The 23,037-nt window shown below is 40.4% G+C and overlaps 1 long non-coding RNA gene across 1 annotated transcript in view; it reads left to right on the forward strand.

Moving 5' to 3' along the window:
- The window catches only part of LOC134540553 (uncharacterized), a 59,546-nt gene that overhangs the window by 8,413 nt on the left and 28,096 nt on the right, over positions 1 to 23,037 (forward strand). Inside the window, exon 3 of the long non-coding RNA XR_010076458.1 lies at positions 1,297 to 1,461. This is a non-coding gene — a long non-coding RNA (uncharacterized LOC134540553). The remainder of the gene's footprint in view (positions 1 to 1,296; positions 1,462 to 23,037) is intronic.

Genomic DNA, 23,037 nt, shown 5'->3' on the forward strand with positions numbered 1-23,037 from the left:
TCAGTTTGTGGGTGAACCGTGCGTGATATCACTTCCCTTCACCATAAACACAAAATAATATTTGAGACTTATTTTTGTGATCGATCAATATGACAGCATTTCTTGCTTTGATTCAAGATAAAAAATGCTGCTGACATAATGTGGACATAGTTGAAAAATGTTAATATGCATCATGTACTTCAAAACTGCTAGAGGATATTATAAACGCACCTCTGTAAGCCATGTGCGCTTGTGATCCATCAGCCCTTGTCAACCATGCTCAAGTTTGTGCCTGAACATCGTGGCTGTTCCGTTACACACGCGAGCTATAACTGGACTGTGTAGTTTCAAAGCAGCAGTCTTAGTGCAGCTGTATTATTTCTATCATAATATTTAGACAGTAATGTCTAGTAACAAATGCAAACGAGACGTACTTGATATTAAACAAGAATTTAAAATTATCGACCAGCCAGACGAAAGATACTGCTATGATTTAGAGATATGTACTGCTACATTACCTGTAAATTACATCTAACACTTTAGTACCCATTTGGTAAAACCTTAAACAATGTTTGTCAAGATAGTCTCAATAAAATTTTTTTAAAAATCAGTTATTTTTTTAACATTGCATTAAACATGTTTTTCGGTTATCCGTGGACCCCTTGCCAGTCATTACCCAAGATAAGGAGTCTAATGTAGTATTATTTTAACATGTAAGCAGATGCTCCCATTAACAGTATCCTAGAAATGCAGATATGAGTAGCTACGTATTTACCTAATTATTACTAACATTATTACTCCTGAAAAACCAAAATATTACGGTGTGACCACAGGGTGTACTGCAGTAATACTGACATTTTAATAGTTTTTACTTGCCCGTTGGAATGTTTAAAGGTTCTCAATCTTGCAGATTAGCATGTTTTGTGTATCCCTGCACATACTTTTCTAATACTGATGCTGCTGTCAGCCAGACCCTGTTTGATTTCCAAATTTTTAAGTGAAAGATAGAAATGAATGTGTGGTTTCATTGTATACATTTCTTGGCATTGATAAGAAAATAGGATAATAAAGATGCTATGTATTAGTAAGCCATCTCATATGAGTTAAAACAAAATATTATTTATTATTAGTTAATTAACTACAATGTTATCTCTGAATGTGGATTACCAATATGAGAATACACCAGAATACGGATTACAAAAGAGTACATGACAAAAATATGCCTTTTGCTGTCAGAAATAAAAATTTTTTTGTAACTGTTAAGTTACTGTTTATCAGCAAAAAAAAAAATGACAAAAATTTTGTTTTTGATTCCAGTGACGAGAAGTTCAGCTAAGACTCATGGTAAGAAAATGGAAGACATCGGTATACAATATGAAGAACCGATTCGTACGTCCATTAACGATGATACACCTACAACCTTAGCTAGAAATGATTTACCGTCTTGCCAGCGAAAGGACAGTGATGTGAATGTATGTAGAGGTAAGTATTATTATTGTCCAATGTATATAGATATTATAACCATTACATTTCAAATCATATTATTCTAATTGGAAACACTTTAAGCATTTTTTTTTTTTACAATCCAACATCTCTTCATTGATTGTCTGTTAGAAATTAAATTGATTAAGCAGTTTCTCTTATATAAGAGAATGTTAACAGCTATGTTTACCACCATAAAAATTTGTTTTACATTTGGTCCAATAATGGAGTGAATTTTTTGTTAAACAATGTATGTAATGTTAATGTGCAGGACAAAACAGATTATATTTTTATCTATAAACAGAGCAATTTGTGGTCTGTTGTTTCAAGAAAAGAATCAAATAAATTTCAGGGTCCATGTTCACATTTAATCAATTTCAAAGATAGTGTTAGTATCCGATCAATTATAGGTTTATTTTTGGCATGTGTATTTCAATTGAAATTTTTTGTTAGTTTTAAACTGTAATGATCTTTTGCTTCTTTATATTAGTATCAATATTTGAAACTCTTCATTTTATTTACTGTGGATTTTGATCGCCAACAATAAAGTCCGTGGACCTCAACTGGTTGACACTATACATATATTTAAACTACTATTACATTGCAGCTGAAAAACAAGAATTTAAAAGTACTAAATAATCCATACTTTTATACTCAGTAGCAAATAATACAGACAGAATTTTACCCAAATTCTAGCAAATACAATGTTTCATTTTTTATTTGTAGTAAAAATTAAATTCTTGATCAGTTATTTTAACAAAGGCTACCATAAACAAAAAGTTTTTTTAATTTCTGTACAAATAAATATAAAGGTTTAAAAGTAAGAAATTAACACTTATGAAAAACTGATAATTCTTTTTTGTCAGGTTTCCTGACAAGTGATGGCCAACTAATATCATGTATTACATCTCTTACACGTTGAAGGGCCCTAACCATGGTTGTTACGCATTACTGTCTCACAAATTCCCTGACTTTTCCAGGTTTTCCACACAAATTATACAAATATTCCAGGGAGATTAAGGTTAAATAAATAGCACTCTGTTTTTCGTCAAAAATATTTTCTTTTTCTTTAAGATGAATACCAAAGATCAAAGATGAGCAACTTTGTAAAACAATAACTTGAACGATATACTATATTATATCCATTACATATGATAAAACAATCTGAAAATTATTACAAACAAAATTAACACATTTTAAAATATGACAGTAAAATATTAAAAGATGAGATCAACATCTACATTTCTACGAAATGTAATTTTGTTTAATCAATTACATTACTGCATATACAGAGCTATAAACGACAAATTTCGGAATTGTCAGAATTCTTTGAAGTTTTATAGTCTGACCCTTTACTTTTGATTAACTGCACTTAGCTGCTCATCAAGATTATTGAGACCTTTCTGGTATTCGATCGCAAGCGTCCTCTCTTTCATTCAACTCTTTGATTAAATCTCGTGACCTCTTCCTGTTTTCTGCGATTTTCAATTCATCTTTGTCTTTCTTTTTTTTTGTTTCTTGAGATGTTCCATGTAACTTGATTGTGCATTCCTTGCGGCGTTTATAATTTTTTTATTTATGCTGATATTTTCGACACCTCTGAAGCTATTGAGCTCGTCCCATACATGTTTAAGGCAACCAATGAACGTTGTTTTTGGTTTTGAATTAGATATTCTTTGTTGACGGAGAAACCTCGTCAAAGTTCGTATTGCCGTGAAACAATACAAAGATTCTTTGTAAAAATTTTTTAATTCGTCAGATCCGTTGAACGTCGTTATCATTTCCATCCAAAAAAATCTAATTTGTTTTCTTTCCTCAAAAATGTCTCCAAGCTATCCTTTAAAGCAACATTGGAGAACAATTCTTGAAAATCTCGTTCAATCTTGTCTGCAGTTCGGCCATCCAATTCTTTCAGTTGAACAAAATTTTCGAGAGCCATTTTCAGCCGTTGAAAAGAAACTGTCTCCGGCTGTATGATAATTTTCGGATCACAAAATGTCAAAGCCTTTAGGATTTTGTACTTGACAGGTGATTTTTCCAAACTCTTGGATGTCATCTTTTGCAAAATTATCAAGCAGTCTCTTCTGAACAGCAATACATCCTTTTGAGACAGGTTCTTCGACTTTCTTATCGTATCTCGAGTAGCGTAACCAAGATCGATCTGGTTTACTTCAATGAAATTCTCCTTATCGCAAATATCGATTTTTGTGATTGTCTCTGTGTGAAGGATCTATTGTTTGACGAACTTGCCCATAATTATCCTCAAAAGGTTGGTCATATCCGTGTATAAGAAAGGCACAATGAGCTGATCTTTCTGGTATAAAGCCAGGTAAGGTTCAACCTCAGCAGCAAGCGATTCGAAAAACGCTAATTTCGCGTCGATAAGGTTGTCGTCTCGATTACGAACAACCGTAGCATACGAATCTGATTTTGGCTCCTTTTTCTCATCGCGGACTCCTTTTCTATATTCCGCCAAATTGGGCAATATGTTTGGAGCACGTTGAACTACTCTTTAACATTTTGAAGCTGAACGGAAACTCGCGAGATTTCGAAAATCGAATGTAGTCCGCCAGACATGCTGTTACATTCTTGATTAGATTGTATGCCGCTCTGACAAAATAAATTATTTTCTATCCTCTTGATTGAATGCCCACTTTAAATGCATTTTGCAAAAAAAAAAGTGTGAACACCACAACTTTCCATCTCCAACAGCTGCGGATCATTAGGAGACTCTTGTAAATCATTTTTCAAATTGCTTTAAAACTGAAGATTTACATTGGCACCATCCATCGATACTTGAATAATTTTTTTTGAGATTAAGTACAGCTAGTTCTTGTTTAAAAGCGGGAAGAAGGTCCGTACCTCTCGTACGGTTAAGAAACGCTGCGCTGATCCCAAATACCGACATACTGCAGTATTTTTTGTATTGCACCAATAACGAACTTTCAAATCCCATTGTTCGTCTTGGGAATCTTTATTCAATGATTCATCGAACGATACTGCAAAATATTCGCTTTCTGCCACTTTGCTCACAACAGTTTCTCGTAATAACGTCCCAGTCCATATACGATGATATATGTTAATTTGTTACGCTGAAGCATCATATCTTATGCGATTTTGCTGTCAGGAAACATTTTGTGAAATAGCCGCTGACATCAAAAAATAATTTTTTTACGGTATTAGGGCCCAGAGTATTTCAGTTGTGGTAGTACTGTCCTTGAGCAAGAATGGATTCATATTCGAAGAAGCTACCTTCCACAATGGATGTTCACATACGATACTTTGATTCTCTTTGTTATTGTCTGTATTTTTAGTTGCAACATCCAAGTGCCTTGTCACACTCTGATCAGCCTTTAGCTCGGTAACCGTACTTTGAGTGTAAAATCGGATGCTGGGGTTAGAAGTTTGTGACACTGTAGCTATGCTATGTTTTTTTCCAGCCATGTGACTTTTCAGTGCTTGTACTCCCATAACACTTAAGCTCACTGTCTGTCTACAGGGAACGCATGAGGCAGAATGATGATCATTCTAACACTCTTGTATCCAGGACGAATATAGGTCTCATCTTAGAGCCAGTCAATATTAAATGCCGCCTTAGCTGTTGTTGTACATTGGACCCTGTGAAAACCAAATCATTATAAACATTAAACAAGAAAATTTTGTTAACTCTAATTATATAACTTCATTTGGGAAAATGTGAGTAGTATTTAACGAATATATTAAAGGATTAAGTCACTATGGAGTGAGGAAAAAATCAGCATATTTTGGGAATTTTTGATTTGTGAAAGTATTAATTGAATCAGAATTATGTGGGCAGTTCTTTATTAAACTATTAATAAACTAAACAAAAATAATTTTTTTCGCACTGATTGATAGACAAAAATAACGGCTGCACAACATTTTTCCGGTAACATTCTTTTTCCACGGCCGGAAAGGAATCTCATATAATTTTTACCTTAGAACAAAAAAAAAAAAAAACAAATTTTTTTTATTATACATAAGAACAATAAATTACAGAAGTACATAGGATTTTTGCATTGTATTTCATAGTTTGTTTGCTATAAACAGTTATCTTATGATTTTTTCTGAATTTTTCATCATTTTGGGAAAAGAGGATTACATTTTGGCAAAAATCGATCTCTCAAAAAAAATCCTATGTCGTTTTGTTGCTGTTCTTATGTATAATTAATAGAATGTTGTGTTTTTGCCCCAGACTAAAAATGTATGAGATTCGTTTCTGGCCAGGGACTCTCTTGAAAAAATGTCACCAGAAAATTATATGCAGCCACTATTTTTTTCTATTATCAGAACACACATAACAAAAAATTATAGGCAGTTTTTCGTTAAACCCCTATATCTAAATATTTACCAAATAATTACCTTATTATTACTGGCAGTTCGGATGTTGCAATTTTAAATTTTGTACAACCAATAGAAGGAAAAAAATCACTCTTCACGTTTTCTAGTTCTGATTCACATATGCCAGATACAAAATGACAAGAATGATGGTCACCAGGATGAAGACTGAGAATGTTTGGCCGGAGTTCTGGTTATTGTCTATCATATGGCTCAGTTTTGTTTACAATGTAGCATGGACAAGGTTATGGGTAGCCTACGATGGGGGACACACCACAACGCCGAAATGCCAAATTGACCACAACGCCGACAGCTATAAAACTGCTGTGTACCACAACGCCGAATTACCACAACGCTGAAAAATGTCATTGCAGGACTGCCACAAAGGTTAGGTTAGGTTAGACTAGGTTAGGTTAGACTAGGTTAGATTAGGTTAGGCTAGGATAGGCTAGGTTAATTCAGGTTAGGTTATATTACGCTAGGTTAGGTTAGGTTATATTACGCTAGGTTAGGTTAGGTTAGGTAAGGTTAGGTTTCATTGTGGTATTTCGGCGTTAAGGTACATTTAAGAAACACACACAAATTCATTCAATTGTTATTTCGGCGTTGTGGTACACAGCAGTTTTCTAGCTGTCAGCTTGTGGTCAATTTTGACATTCGGCGTTATGGTATTTCGGCGTTGTGGTAACGACCTCCTACGATGTACAAGAGTGGTGGACAATACCTGAACACACCCGAAGAGTTCACTTCGGCCAACGTCGGGATTTTGTTTAAGTTTTGTAAATGTTGCGTGGGAATTTGAATAAGTCTGTAAGCATGGCACAATTAAACAGTGATTTAGAAAACTTTTAAAAAAATGTTTTAGGAAAAATGATTATATCGTGGGGTTTGTTGCGACAGAAGATTGATAGATTATCAAAATTATTTCATAACATGCAGAAAATAATGACCTCGCCGGTATTTTTTCTGAGGATTTGCGTTCTTACATTTGCTATTGGTGTAATTCCAACCACCCATAGACTCTCTATGATGAGCACCTATAATGCGAAAAATACTGATGTTGTCATTAATAAAAAAATTTATTTAATATGCACCTAAATGGCAATAATATTTGATGGTGCTAATAATGAAACACTAATTTCATATTTTACATTTCACTCAAAATGCTTACCTGTCGTCTGTATGGTTTCTAAAAGATAAAAAATGTCAGCAGCTAATAATAGAATAACTTCATAAATTCCATTCTAAATGTGAAGTACAGAAATAATTTATCACTAAGCATTTTATGTGACTTGTCCAAAGCTTTTGATATTAGTAATTAAATTAATACAGAAATATTATTTATAACAGAAATAGTTACCAAACTGTATTAATGTAAATATTTTGTTACTCCAAAACTAATGATGTTCCATATTAAGTTGAGGAAGTTCATCCAGTTACCTGCCTAACAGGGCAAAATAATTGAATATTAATTACGGTAGTCATTACTTTAATCTATAACACTCAACAGCTTTTAGAAAAATGTTACATATGTAGTTTTATTGTTGTATGGTCTCTAGACCCACACACACACACACACTTGCTGGGAACGTTTTCAAAAGCTAAAGAAAACTATGGTACATCTTGCATATGCTTACAGTTGTTCAACCCCCTAAGAGTAATACATTGAGGGCGTACCGGCGTTGAGGTTGGAATATCGGTGGAAATTAATGGGCGCCCCCATGTGTGTGGGCACGTAAACCCGGCTGAAAAACTCTAACTCAGGGCGTTACGTGGCCCGTGTGCGGCGAGATATTAGCCCTCCTGATTTTTTACGCAACACCTGTCCCTAACTAAGCCCGCTCTCAGCGTCGGGCACGCTCCTAATTATCGCAGTGGGCTCTCAGGGCGTCCCGCACGCCGCTGAACAGGTTAAGGACCCATGTGGCCCCCGAACACAAAACACGTGACTCAGTTAGTTGGTTTTTATTACTCACGGTACACGCCCTTACATAATCCTCCTTTGATACAGCTATAAAACGCCCGAGGCACGAATTTAATTAGGTGAGGGGGCGAACCACGCACGTGGTCGCCTCAAGTTGCAGACACGTCCGCCCTCGGCCGGCTGGAGAAAGAGACTGGGATGAGCTCATGGCTTGCGGGAGGCAACATGGCGCCCTTCGCGCCGAACACAATTACCGTTACAACTTAGCTGTGGCGTTACTATTGAAAAATACATAAATCCTTTTACAAAAATTAGTACATTACATCCATGCCCAGACCGTCTGTAATAATTACTTATATGAATAAAAATGGTTTAAATGAAGTTGCATGCTAGTTCCTCAGTCGCCCGCTAGGGAGCGTCCTTGTTCGTGCTTGCACTAATTAAATAAAAAAACATCATGAATTAGTTAAATAAAAGACACATACATAGCCGTCATGGCACTATTTAGGGGCAAAAAGAAAAGGATTACAATATTTATTAATATATATTAGGGGTGCGGCGCACTGCATCTAAGCGCCCTCTTGCCGGGCTAGCAACACACGCACACACGCACGCACACGCGGGAGGTTTGAACAGATGTTGGCGTTTGGGCGGTGGCATATCGGACGACGTCAATATAAATCACTGAAATATATATTTTTAAGGATTAAGCTAAAAAAAGTGTTATAAACTGTCCTTGTAAATGTTGTTTGTGTTAATTTAAATGATAGTGACAGTACTAATCTTTCTTGTGATGTTTGTAATCTTTTGTGTGTATGTGTATAGAAAAATCCATAAAATAATAAATAATATATTAAAATAAATAAAAAAAAAACAAATATCTCCACACTTATAATCCACAAAAATTCCACTAAATTTATTACTTCCTATTATGCTACAGGTTAAGCATAAATAAAATTTTGTGTGTTCAAGGCAAAAAGTATTGTAAAAGGCTATAAAATTTTTTTTCTGCAGCTACAAGAAATAATCAAAGATAGTGTTAAATACTAAAATAATTTAACAGTTTTCTAATACCTTAGTACACATAACAAGCAAAACTCATTTTAATTTGGCACAACCATGAATCTATGCTAGCATTGTCTTAAATTTTGATTAAACCTCCAGTGTATGAAATTTTAATGGTGTAAGTCAAGGGAAGTCAATATATCTAGGCCTTCAAGATCCTCTATTTAGAAGCATCACTCTCAAATGATTCTGAAATATTTCTGTAAAATTATGTTGTACACAGGATGTTGCATTAATGTTCAATGTTTGGTAGTTAACCTCACAGACAAAATATTACAAAGTTGTACAAATTCAAAATATTCAGGTGTGAGAGCTTCCCACATGCTGTTCCTTTTGTATTTTCTTTATTTATTTTCATACACTAGCCACATACATTCACAGTTCTTGTCCGCCATCATCCTTACTGCCTACCCTCTACAGTCCTGCCAACCTGGCCCTCCTTACAGTCTCTCTGCACAGTCACTTTCCCTACACTTATACACTACACTCCATCTTCTCTTAAAACTTTAACAACACAGTACAACACTAATACCAACAACTCCAATGCAGAACTCACACCTTACCATGTCAAATACCCTACTTATAAATCAAGCTTATCTGGAGCCTTGACCATCCTGCCAGAACGCCTGACTACACCCCTTTGTGGTAGCTCGTGGGAGAATCCTCGGGAAGGTGGAGCAGGTGTGCTACCAGTACCCCATCCTCGGAAGGGCGAAGAAGGCGTACTGCTATCTCTACTACTTGACCTCCTTTCTCTAGTGGGCGAGCTGCTACCACTTCTCTCACTGCTCCCTATCTTCTCTAACACACTACTGTGAGGAGGAGAGTGTTTTATCCCAGTACCACAAGTCCCTGCCGAGTCTAGTGTGGGAGGGCCAACCGGGCCTCTAGCTGACGGAGACCCAGGATGACGCTCCTCGGTCAATTGTGACTTCCGCAGTTGGTCTACATGAACCACTCTCCGGCGCTGTTCTCTATCCTGCAACACTAGGTATGTCATGGGACTTAAGATTTTCACCACCCGACCTGGAAACCATTTTTGTCCCTTTGCTTTTACACCTTGTACCCAGACCTTTCACCCTGACACATAGAGTGGTATTGGATGTCGAGATCCCTGTCTACTCAGTTGCCTTTTCGTCTCCTTTGCCGCCGTTTTCCTGTGTGGTTTTAACATCGTAAGCCGTGTGCGAGGTTTATGTTTGAACATGATTTCTGCAGGACTCTGCTTGGTTACGGAGCATGGAGTATTCCGATATGCAAATAGAAAATTTTGCAATCTGTGTTGCATGTCAACTATTTGGCTGCATTTTTTGTTGTCGATGACCTGTTTTTTTAAGTTTTGTTTAAGGGTTTGCACCGCCCTTTCGGCTAACCCGTTAGATTGTGGGTGGTATGGTGGACTTTTCATTTCCCGAATGCCATTTTGCTCGACAAAAGGTACTAAATTCTCCCGAATTAAACGGTGGCCCATTGTCAGACACTAGAGTCAATGGTATTCCAAAAATGGCGAAGCAAGATCGTAGCCTTTCAATGACACAGCCTGCAGTTGTTTTCTGCATTACCCAAGCTTCAATCCATTTGGAAAACTGATCACACAAAATCAGTATTGTTACTCCTTCATGTTCCAGAAAATCCACGTGGATCCTCTCCCATACCTCAGAAGTGTCAGGCCACGCCACTGTTGGAATATCATTCCTCACATTCATCACACTCTGACAAGCTTCACATCTCTCCACTGTTTGTTTTATGTCATCGTCTAAGGTGGGCCACCATACCATAGAACGAGCCAGCATTTTCATCCGTACGATACCTGGGTGTTCGGCATGTAGAAGTTTCAAAACTTCGTGTTGAAGCCCGAATGGGATAACAACTCTATCACCCCAGGTTAAACATCCCTCTTGACAGGCTAACTCCAGCCTCCTACGAAAATAGGGCTTTATGTTTATGTCAACAATGCTATTAGGCCAACCTGATCTTGTTGCATTCAATACTCTGGACAGTACTGGGTCTACTTTTGTGGCTTCTGCCAATGCCTGCGCATCAACTGGGCTAGTCAAGGTTGCACTGAACGAATATACCCCTTCCCCTGCTGCATTCAACACTGGCAAACGGGACAGAGCATCCGCATTTGCCATCAGAGACCCCCTTCTATACTCTATCACATAGTTATATGATGCTAGTATGACCGCCCATCGCTGTAATCTAGTATTGGCTAATGTAGGGATCCCCTGCTCATGACCCAAAAGCCTTCGTAAAGGTTGGTGGTCTGTGAGCAACGTAAATTTCTGTCCATACAAATATTTGTGAAATCGTTTTACGGCAAATATAATGGCCAATGCCTCTCTATCTATTTGGGAGTAGTTTTGCTCTGCCTTGGATAAGGTGCTGGAAGCAAAGACTACTGGTTTTTCTTCTCCGTTTACCCGGTGACTCAAGACCGCTCCTACTCCGTAAGGTGAGGCATCACAAGCCACTACTATCGGTAGGTTCGGATCAAAGTGCGTTAGCAGTGTTTCAGATGTTAGTGCTTGTTTGGACCACTCAAATGCTGTTTGACACTCCTCAGTCCAATTCCATACCCTGTTTGATTGTGTCAGCTCATAAGAGGGGTTTTAGCTTACTTGACAACATTGGGAAGAATTTGTGGTAGAATTGTATCATTCCTAGAAATGATCTTAGCTGCTCTACATTTTTAGGCACCGCTACCCTTTCCACCGCCTGAACCTTCTGAGAGGTTGGATGCACACCATCTTTGTCCAATCTATGCCCTAAATAATCTACTGATTCCTTAAAGAACTGGCACTTTGACATATTGACCTTAATGTTAAAGCTACTGATACGCTCTAACACTTGTTCTACCTTATGTTTACAATCTTCATATGACTTACCTATAATCAAGACATCATCAATATAACACATCACCCCCTCCAACCCTTGTAACACCCTATCCATTACAGACTGGAAGATTGCAGGTGCACTTGCAACACCGTATGGTAGACGAGTCCATTGAAAGAGACCCAGGTGTGTGTTTATTGTGAGGTATTTCCTAGATTCCTGCCCAACTTCTAGTTGCTAATAGGCATTACTGAGGTCCAGCACAGTAAATATCTGTCCTCCAGCCAACTTTGCAAAAACATCATCTAGCCTTGGCAGTGGATATAAATCTACATTTAAAACTTTGTTTAATGACACCTTGCAATCAACACACAGCCTAAAAGCCCCAGATTTCTTTCTCACCATTACAATTGGACTCGCCCACTCACTGTGTTTCACTGGCACAATTTTTCCTAACTTCTGCAGGTCCCTCAGTTGGTCTTCCACTTGCTGTTTCAATGCATAAGGTACTGAGTAGGCCTTGTGAAAGACAGGTGTTACATTCTTCTTTAGCACTAGGTGCGCCTGGAACTGTTGTATAGCACTCGTCGACTTCTCTTCAAATATTACAGGAAACTTTTCTTGTAGTTCTTGTTCCCAGGACTTCGTTGTCAGCCCTACAGTTTTGTTTACACTGGCACTGTTATTCGAAGGTGTCAGTACTTCCTCCCTAATGATCTTATCTGCACCCATACACAACTGTTTTCTCCAGTGGGGTAATATTTTATCTAGCCAGTCTCTACCTAAAAGTGGGGCCGTTTTACGGCGCGATGCTGTCACTACAAGAGGCAAACTGTGCTGTTGTCCATTTTCGCCTACCACATTTACTTGGATTTTGCCTACTACTTTCAAACAATCTCCAGTGACCACTTTAAGTGTCAAGTCACAGTGCTGCAACTTGACTTTGGGAAACATAGTCTTATATGTTGCTACTGACACAATGGTCACACTTGCCCCACTATCGACTTCCATTTCTAACCTATGGTGATCAACTGGGACAACTACTGTGAGCGGATTATTCACAGCATTCATCTGCGCCCCTTTACCTCGCACCTGTCTGTGTAGGTGTTTAATTACCACTGGTCCCACTGATTCGTCACCGGAGCTGTCTGTTTCGATCACTTTATGAACTTGTTTACTCCGACATACACGGGATACGTGTCCCTTTTTTTCCACACTGGAAACAACTCCAATTTAATGCTGGGCACCGCTCATGTGCGTGTTCCCGACCACAACGTGAGCACCGCGATTTTTCTGTCGATTTTACCTGCCTCGTTGCCTTGCCATGGCCTGAGGCATGGACGTTCGGTTGATAGATGCCTCGTGAGTTGTTTTCGTCTGTACGTCTCGTTGATAGCTTGTTAACTGCATCTGCCGGTTGTAGTAGTTTCGTTTGTGAAGTAGCTAATTCCATGCTGAGTGCAATAGTACATGCCTTCTCGAAGTTGAGGTTCGGCTCAGTGAACAGTTTCCTTTGTGTCATGTCACAACTTAACCCACAAACAAGGCGATCACGCAGCGCATCGTCCAGAAACGTTCCAAAATCACATGGCTTTGCACACTTCTTAAGTTCCATGATGTATTGCGACACCGATTCCATTGCCTGCTGGTCACGTTTGTGGAACTTATAGCGTTCAGCGATAATCATCCGTGCCGGCGAAAAATGGCGAGTCAGCACTTCCACTAATTCAACGAACGACTTTGATGTCGGAGCCGCCGGAAGAAGCACATTTTTCAAAATTTCGTACGTTTTTGCACCTACCAAGGTGATGAACAACGGCACTTTATCAGGGTCTTTTGTGTTGTTAACAAGAAAGAATTGTTCCAGTCGTTCTATGTATGACCCGAAATCTTCATTATCAGGATTAAATTCCCCGATGTGTCCTATCAACCCCATTGTTTCTGCTCATTTTTTTTGTTGACGTTTATATAACGGTTGTTTTTATCCTCGTCGCCAATTTTGTATTTTCTTTATTTATTTTCATACACTAGCCACATACATTCACAGTTCTTGTCCGCCATCATCCTTACTGCCTACCCTCTACAGTCCTGCCAACCTGGCCCTCCTTACAGTCTCTCTGCACAGTCACTTTCCCTACACTTATACACTACAGTTCCAACAGTCATGTGGCTTATGAAAATATTATATGTATTTTCTTTTTCATTATATTACATACAAAAAGATAAACTGTTTGAAGCCATTTTGAACAAAGTGTGCATGTAAAGTAATTTTTAAAGGTTGACATATTGTGTTGCCATTTTGTTATTTTATCTTAAACAGCCATTAAGTTATTTAAACGGTACGTAACAGCCCTTCCCAAAAATATTTTCAAGAACTATCCATGTTCCTTTCCTAACTGTTTTTTCCAGTTTAGTTTATCTGTAGTAAAGTGGGTGAATGTATCTCAAGTGACATTTTTTTTATCTACCATATGCCACAAAGAAACATTAGATGAATATATATGTTAATAGTTAGTTTATAAAGATATTCAATTATGTGATGTGGCATGAAGGAAAATATGTAGGGCACACTGAACATATAAACACTAATTTTTCACAGCATCAAGTCTTACACTTTCTTTTACAACAAACTCTCAATGCATTCAGAAGATACCTATGTTATAAAATTGTAAAGTCATAAGATCTTCTCATTGATAGCATCAGAGATATTATTGACATTTCATATTGTTGAAATATAATGTTCTAAAAACACACTTTTTTTTCCTTCAGAAAACATTTTTATTATACCTTTATTAATTTCTAGCATTCATTAAAAAGCCATTGAAATAACTTTCTCAATAAAACCACAGTTACAATGAGGATTGATATAATTATTCTTTATATAGCCAGTAGTTCAATGTAAGGTGGGTAATGTTCTAATTTCTTCACATACCTGCAACAAACAAGCTATTTACAAGTACTGATTATGTAGTTAATAGGTCTTAACAAATGGCACTCTGAAGAAACAAAATATAATGACAAACACTGTCAAAAAATACTATTTATAATAATTCAGAGCACAAAATAATGAAAATAAAAATATACTCTATAACTGTTTTTAAGCCAGTCTGGAACATCAATTTAAAGAAAGTTTTTGCTAATGTCTTTTCTGAAATTTTGATGTTCTTATCAAATTTTGTATAAATTATGTTCATATTATAAAATGAATAGGAGTCTACAGATTTATGACAAACATTTGCTTCAATAATACAAGGGCTGGTGCGGGGCCCTCGGGGGTTGACAAGCTTGCCTTGTGCTGATCACATAATTTAACAATTCAGCTCTGAGATCTATGAAGTTTAAATATTCTTTAGAGCAAGAAGTAAATAGCTACCACAGCATACAGCTGGTACAATATATAGAAAAGGCCCAAATATTAGAGCTAAAATCAAATCATATAAAATAATAATGATTATATCAACAACCCTGAAAATCCTCAAATCATATGCTCGAGCCATACGTCACCCCATTACTTATCAATGACGCATTCACTTTCTGATAAGCATCACGTATTTTAAAAGTAAATACGACGCAAATATGTAACAACAATGACTGCATGTATGGAACTACGTATCTTCCAATGCCTAACTTAATAACCAAATATTTTCAAACACAGAAATGGAATCCTAATGACAATAATTAAACATCTTACCAAATATAGCACAATTTCTTGCCTTAAAATTTTTAATTTGAGTATTTTCATTAGTATTTAGTAACTGCCAAGATAGCGGACGATGGCCATGTTTATATTTTGGGTCAACAGAAAAACAACATCCCGAATTTGGCCGAAGTGAATTCTTTGGGTGCATTCGGTCATTATCATCTCTTGTGCAGCTTTTGATAGTGGCCTACAGTCTGAAGCTCACGGCCATAGGGTAATGTGTCCTTATTCGAAGCTTTCTTTATCATATTTTATCAATCAAATCTCTGTACGTAAATTAACACCCATGCCTTACCCGGGACTCGAACCCAGAACCCCTCGCACCGCAAGCTGGTGTGCATCCGACTGCGCTACGGAGGTCGGCTTCTTGTACAGCGAAGGCTACCCCAAGGTTATTGGCATGCATCAAAACGATAGCATGTTCACAAACTTTACGGGAAAAATTGTATACCAGAAATAGCAAGAACCATTTTTTTGGAAAAAAATTTCAAGCAACTTGAAAAAATATAGGAAATTCTCAATTCAATCCTTATATTGAAAAATTATGTTGAACTAGATAACATAATTTTTAAAGATCAATATATGAAAATGTTAAAGATTAAAAAGAAATTAAAAAAAAAACAGAAATTCGAAACAATTTAAACACAGTAAAGTAAAAAATTAATACATTAAAAGCAAATAAATAACCGGTTTTTAATTATAAACAGAATTTTTTATGTTGGTGTTAATAGATAAAAATTATAAACACTTATCTATAATAATAACTGTGTTATTGTGTATTGCCTAATCAATCCAATGAAAAAGTATTTAGCTTTACAGTAAATTAGTTTTATTAAATTTTCAATGTTTGGCACTGTTGTGTCCTTTCGTAAGTTGGCAGCAGTGCGACATGTGGTAAACAAAAGGTGATTATGGCGGGACGCGGCTACGACGGGCGCGGCAGGTCTTGGTTGTGTGCGAACAACGAGGTGCAATATGAGTACCATGAAGGCTGCGATGTGCGGCATTAGTGTCATCTACATAACACTGGCGACGAGGTCGGAATAACCACGCGTTTTCGGGTCGCATCGGGCACGTTGATAATCCGCGGCAGCATAACCTAGATGGCGTCGTGGAACTCGTTGGTGAGTTTGTTCCGGGCCGGGATGCCTGGCAGACGTACGTGGAACGGGTGAAATACCTGTTTATAGTGAATAAGATTACGGACAAAGAGGAGCAGAGAGCCATATTTTTTACGGTATGCGGGGCCGAATTGTACACTTTAGTGGCGTCGTTGTGCCTGCCGAAAGCTACCAGTGAAGTGGATATTAAGGACATTTTAGCAGCATTGTCCAATCATTTCAACCCCAAGCCGAGCGAAATCGTGGAAACTTACAAATTCCACAAGCGAGATCAACAGGAGGGTGAGTCCATCTCAGAGTATATGGCCGAGCTACGGCGTCTGTCGGCCCACTGTAACTTCACAGATTTGAACAGAGTGTTACGGGACCGCCTGGTGTGCGGGGTGCGCGACAGGACACTGCAGCACACAATGTTGGGCAAGGTCGATTTAACCTTCCAGTCCGCCCTGGACATGGCGACTGCGGCCGAAGCAGCGGGTCGGAACGCAAGTGATCTAAGAGGGGAAGTGAGCGGTTTGATGGGAGCAGTAAATCGGTTAGGCCTAGGTACCTCCAAGGACCGGCACACCGGACAGAACAAGTCTAACCTGGTTTGTGAGGACGGGCCACACAGGCGCACACTCGAGCGGCAGGCTTGCTGGCGCTGTAATGGATCGCACAGTCCAGAGAATTGCAAACACCGTTCCTCAAAATGTAATTATTGTTCCAAGCTGGGACACCTTGAACGGGCATGCATATCGAAACAGAAACACGGTTCCAGGGTGCAGGGGACATCAAGAGGGGCCAAAACAAACCCTAGTAGCGGGGCTTTTCATGTAGCGGATGGACCAGATCCAGCCGGCGAGCACTCTAGCCTGTACAGTCTCTACCAGTTACAGGCAAGCACCCCCAGGAATCACCCGCCATTCAAAATGTGGGTACAGGTGGACGGTAAAGACCTAGAAATGGAGGTGGACACAGGGGCCGGATTTACCGTTATAAGTAGCGAAACATTTGAGAGGTTATGGCCGAGCAGACCAGAGCTTAAGGCCGCGAATCTTCTTCTCCACACTTGGTCCCAGGAGAAGCTGCGGGTATTAGGGGCACTGGAAGTGCGTGTACAGACGAATGTTGCAGATGTACAGTTACCACTCTTAGTGGCAGATGGGCGTGGACCGAGTCTACTGGGGCGGAGCTGGCTAGAGCCCCTCGGAATTTCAGTGGAAGGGGTGCACACCATGCACTCGTTAGCAGCAAGCATGGCCGCACAGCACCCCAATGTGTTTGCCAGCGCAGACCTGGGGCATTATGCAGGGCCCCCAGTGAGCATAGACATTGAGCCAGATGCCAGACCAATTTTTCGTAAGTGTCGGCCTGTGGCATTTGCACTGCGCGATGCCGTAAGCAAAGAGATAGACAGACTTGTGGAACAGGGAGTGTTTGAGCCAGTAGCGTATTCTAAGTGGGCAACACCCATTGTTGCTGTATGCAAAGCAAATGGTTCTGTCAGATTGTGCGGCGATTACAAGTGTACTGTGAATCAGGTGTGCCAAAGCGAGACTTACCCTTTACCAACTACAAATGAGGCTTTTTCCAAATTGGCCGGTGGTAAGATGTTTACTAAATTAGACTTGGCTGATGCATACTTGCAGGTGTCCGTGGATGAGTACACCGCCGACCTACTGACGGTAAACACCATGAAAGGTCTGTATCGGGTCAGGCGGTTGCCCTTCGGCATCAAGTGTGCCACGGCGGTGTTCCAGAGACTGATGGAAACCTTACTAGCAGGGATAGAAGGAGTCGCGGTGCTGTTAGACGACATCCTCATCATGGGAGCGACCGCTGAGCAACACTGGCAGCGGGTCAACCAGGTCCTGGGTCGGTTAGAGGCAGCTGGGTTACGATTGAAGGAGAATAAATGCGTGTTTGCCGCATCATCCGTTCAATTTTTGGGGTTCAGCGTAGACAGTGCTGGCATACACCCAACGACAGCCAAAGTGGATGCTATACACCATGCACCGGCACCCACCTGCAAAAGGGAACTACAGGCTTTTTTAGGGCTACTCAACTTCTACGACCGTTTCCTTCAGGGTAAGGCCAGCATAGCCGAACCACTTCACCGTCTCCTGGATGCTGGGCATAAATGGGAGTGGACTGAGGTTCATGAAGAAGCTTTCCACGCTGTAAAAGAGCTTCTTCAGTCAGACGCAGTCTTAGTACATTACGATGCAACGAGGCCTGTGTCATTGACATGTGATGCTTCAGAGTACGGCGTGGGGGCAGTTCTGGCTCATATGGAAGAGGATAGGAGTGAGAAAGCCATAGCTTTCGGGTCGCGCACATTGCACAAACATGAGCGTAACTACGCACAAATAGATAAGGAAGCGCTCGCAGTAATGTTTGGGGTGGTAAAGTTCAGGCAATATGTGACAGCGAGACCCTTCACAATTATCACAGACCATCAACCCCTGTTGCAGTTGCTGGACCCCACCAGGCAAACGCCAGATTTTCTATCGCCAAGGTTGCTACGTTGGAGCCAGTTACTGTCCATGTTCGATTACAGGATCACATATCGGCCAGGACAGAGCATTGCGCATGCGGATGCTTTAAGCAGGTTGCCGTTGAAGGTTACAGAAGTCCAAGTGCCCGCTGCGAGAGACGTGTTGATGTTGGAGGCATTGCCAGATCCCCCAATTGAAGCAGCCAGGATTGCTGCACTTACAGAGGCAGATCCAGTACTGGGTGCGGTCAAGAAGTATTGCGGTGGCGGCTGGCCACAGAGTGGCGCAGTGGCTGATGAGCTCCGCCCGTACTTGACACGACGGGATGAGTTGTCCCTGTACAAGGGGTGCATCCTTTGGGGCAGCAGAGTAGTTATCCCCTCGGCGCTAAGGCAGGACCTGTTAGTAGTGCTCCACGCAGCTCACAATGGCGTGGTGAAATCAAAGGCAATAGCACGCAGCTACATGTGGTGGCCGAAGATAGACGACGACATTGAGAGAATGATAGGGCTCTGCCAGCAATGCCAACAGGCACGGGCCAATCCACCCCAACGTGTACCTGCTAGTTGGGAACCAGAAACCAAACCTTGGGCCAGAGTACACATAGACTTTTTTAGGCCGTTCCAGGGCAAGGTTTTCCTTCTCGCTGTTGATGCCTACTCCAAGTGGCCGGAAGTCAGAATAGTAAGGTCTGCATCATCAGCATGTGTGGTGCGCGAACTGCGGGACATTTTCAGCATTCACGGGATTCCAGAATGTTTGGTCTCTGACAACGGATCCGCGTTTGTGTCAAGTGAGTTGGGAGTGTTCGCAAGGAAAAATGGTATCCGGTTAGTGTGCACAACACCTTTTCACCCCTCTAGTAATGGGCAGGTAGAGCGCATGGTCCAGACGGTCAAAGGGAAACTTAAAAAGGGGGGCACGGGTGACTGGCAGACCCGGCTAGCACGAACATTGTTCGCACTGCGTACCACCCCAGTCACTGGAAGTCACAAGACACCAGCTGATCTGCTCATGGGTCGTGCCCTTAGGACAGCTTTGGACCTGATTCAACCGAACCCCAGCAAGTCGCCCTCAGTACAGCCAGCAGCTGAGCGCCATAGCAGACACTTCAAGGCAGGGGACACAGTGTGGTACAGGGCTTACTACAAGAACGCCAAGTGGTTGCCTGGGACAGTACTAAGCGCACAGGGTCACCAGATATTTATAGTCAAGGACGACATCGGAGGAGAGCATAGGCGCCACAAGGATCAGATCAGGCACAAGGTGCCCAGCGGATCGGCTGAGGCAGATGGGCACCTGCCTGCGAGGGGAGGGCCCAATGAAGCAATCGAGAAATGTGCCGCGGTCCAGGTTCCACCTAGGGGAGAGCAGCCCAAGGGTGAGCACGGCACTCGCAGCACCCATGACAGGCGGCAACAGGCAGCAGTAGAAGACACCGCAAGCTGCGAGGACGACACAAACCCCTTTCGCGGATTCAAGACGATTGAAACCGTTGGCAGCGGTACCAGCTACGCGGAACAGCTCATCCAGCAATCCATCGAGAGGGATCCAGCCAGCGTCTGCATCAGGGGAGGACCAGCGTTGGGAGAGCCCATCGTGGAATGGGAGCACAAAGGCACCAGTGACTCTAGGAACGACAATGCACGGCTCGCCCAGGATCCGGAACCATCGGAGAGCGACCAGGCGGCTGGAGCACGACGGTACCCACAGAGAATCAGCCACCGACCCAAGAAGTGGGAGGACTATGTACTGTACCACTAGTGTAGCATAGTGTAGTAAGATATTTGGCAAGGTTTTACTGTACTGTGATAGGGAGCTTTTAGTAGGGAGGAGGTGTTGTGTCCTTTCGTAAGTTGGCAGCAGTGCGACATGTGGTAAACAAAAGGTGATTATGGCGGGACGCGGCTACGACGGGCGCGGCAGGTCTTGGTTGTGTGCGAACAACGAGGTGCAATATGAGTACCATGAAGGCTGCGATGTGCGGCATTAGTGTCATCTACATAACAGGCACTGATATAGCTCTTTTTAATTAACAAAAGAATAATATAAATATTAAAAAGAAATATTGTTTTTCATATTACTTATTACTTTTCAGATTTGCTTTCAAGTCTATTCCATTTTTCGTAATACTAGCAACTCACTTTGAGGCTACGAAGCTGCATCTACCACACATGGAAGAGGCAGGTGTGTGACCTCACTGACCAATCACGAAACAGCAATCTCAAGAACACAACAGTATATGAATTTCCTAACCTTCGCAATGCGGCTCTTCCTGTAAAAAATGAAACATGAAAAATCAAAGAGGTTTTTCTGATTGGCTAATGAAAGAACGTGATAATTTTCCGCCTCCTGTGAGAGTAAACAGCTAAAGTTTTTTCCATCATAATAATTGCATATAGAACTCATCAAAATGTCTTAGCACAAAAAAAGTCTATAAAAAGGCATTGCTGAGTTGTGCATCTGTCTCTCATCCCAATACAATATACAATGTTCCAGAAATATAATTATAGCTTTAAATTACATCCAAAGATAAAAAAGGGATAAAAAACCAAATCTAAAATTAATTAAATACTGAAAAAAACACACTGACCATAACCTAGCAAACAAAGTTACAAGTAAAAAAAAATAAATGTCTTTTAAGAATAAAAAACCCCAGTATCATAATTAATTATACGAATATTAAGAATGGCAAATTACAAGTATGAAAAACAAGGTCGCTATTACTTTGGTTCATCTTATCAGCTAATACTACTGGATTACTAAAAAAAAAAAAAGATACAAATTACCCTCCAAAGTTGGGGAGGGCATGGGTCTTGCATTGCTACAACGTCATCAAAAAACAGATGGCGGTGAAAGCCAGGTAGCAACTGAACTTTTATGCTCATATAAACATACAATTGACAATGGGGACCGGCAGGAATACATATGTTTTAAATGAAAATGAGTGTGTGTGCCCTATCATGAAATAAACAGCCAATAGGACTCAGTTGGATACTCTACTTCAAGACATAATGTTACCCCTTGTGTGGCATCTAGATCTGTTTCTCTCATTGGTGCAGAGTAAAAACCTATCTGAGAGTGTAAACACACATGATACAGTTAGACGTTATGTGTAATAGTCTCTTTAAGCCATACCACAATTATTCTATCTCACACATGCTTCCTCGTTGTAGATAAAGTGTGTACAACACAAGATTAACTTTACTTTTTGTTTATGAGTGTAGCCTGTTTTGCTGTCAATAAAAGCAGACAATTCTCTACATACATTTATTGTACCACGTGTTTCACCATTCTCCCCTTTACATTTACAATAAGTCCTCATTCTCCGATCTTTTACTGTCTCTCTTCCACAACTACCAACTTCACCTTCTCACTTCCTCATGCAACACACCTTCCTCTCTTTGGGCAATGTTAACACATTTGACACTGTTACAAATTAAGTTGTTTTTAGGCCTCACTTCCCTACCACTTCTTGTCCGCACTGGTGACTTCTCTTGTTTCTGATTATGTCTCTTTCCTGTGTCTGGCCACCCTTTCCATCCTTCCTCTTCCTCCTCAATGTCCTCCGCCTCTTCTCCCGTCGGTTCTTCTATCCTCTCTTTTGAGTTCTGTTTTGTCTCTTTGCATGATGACCGATTTCTCTTGTTATCTTGTTCCTCTGGATTCTTGTCCCAGACTCCCTCCATGTTCTCTCATTGGAGATATTCTTCATTGTCTCTGGGCTGACTCTCCATTCCAATCTTACCCCTCTCCTTGGTGCGTTGTTGATCTACCCCTGACCCTGCCTTGTGGATGACTTTGAGTTGGTGCCTGTTTCTTCTCAGTATTCTTCCATCTACCGAGATGAGATATGAACGTGGAACCTTATGAACATACTGTGCCATACCTCTGTACTTATGTCTGTAATCCATACTGTGTCCTGAGAATAGATTGGACTACGTTCTTGAACTCTATGTGATTTGTCGACATTTCTCATTTGATGCTGTTTTGCTTTTTGATGAATGGTTTGGAAGTCTTCCCTTCTAACTGTTTTCGGGCACAACTTCGATTGCAACACTGGTAGGGGTTCTCGGAGTGATTGTCCCATGATAA

Source organism: Bacillus rossius, chromosome 17, assembly GCF_032445375.1.
Source record: "Bacillus rossius redtenbacheri isolate Brsri chromosome 17, Brsri_v3, whole genome shotgun sequence".
In the NCBI taxonomy this organism is placed as follows: Eukaryota; Metazoa; Arthropoda; class Insecta; order Phasmatodea; family Bacillidae; genus Bacillus; species Bacillus rossius.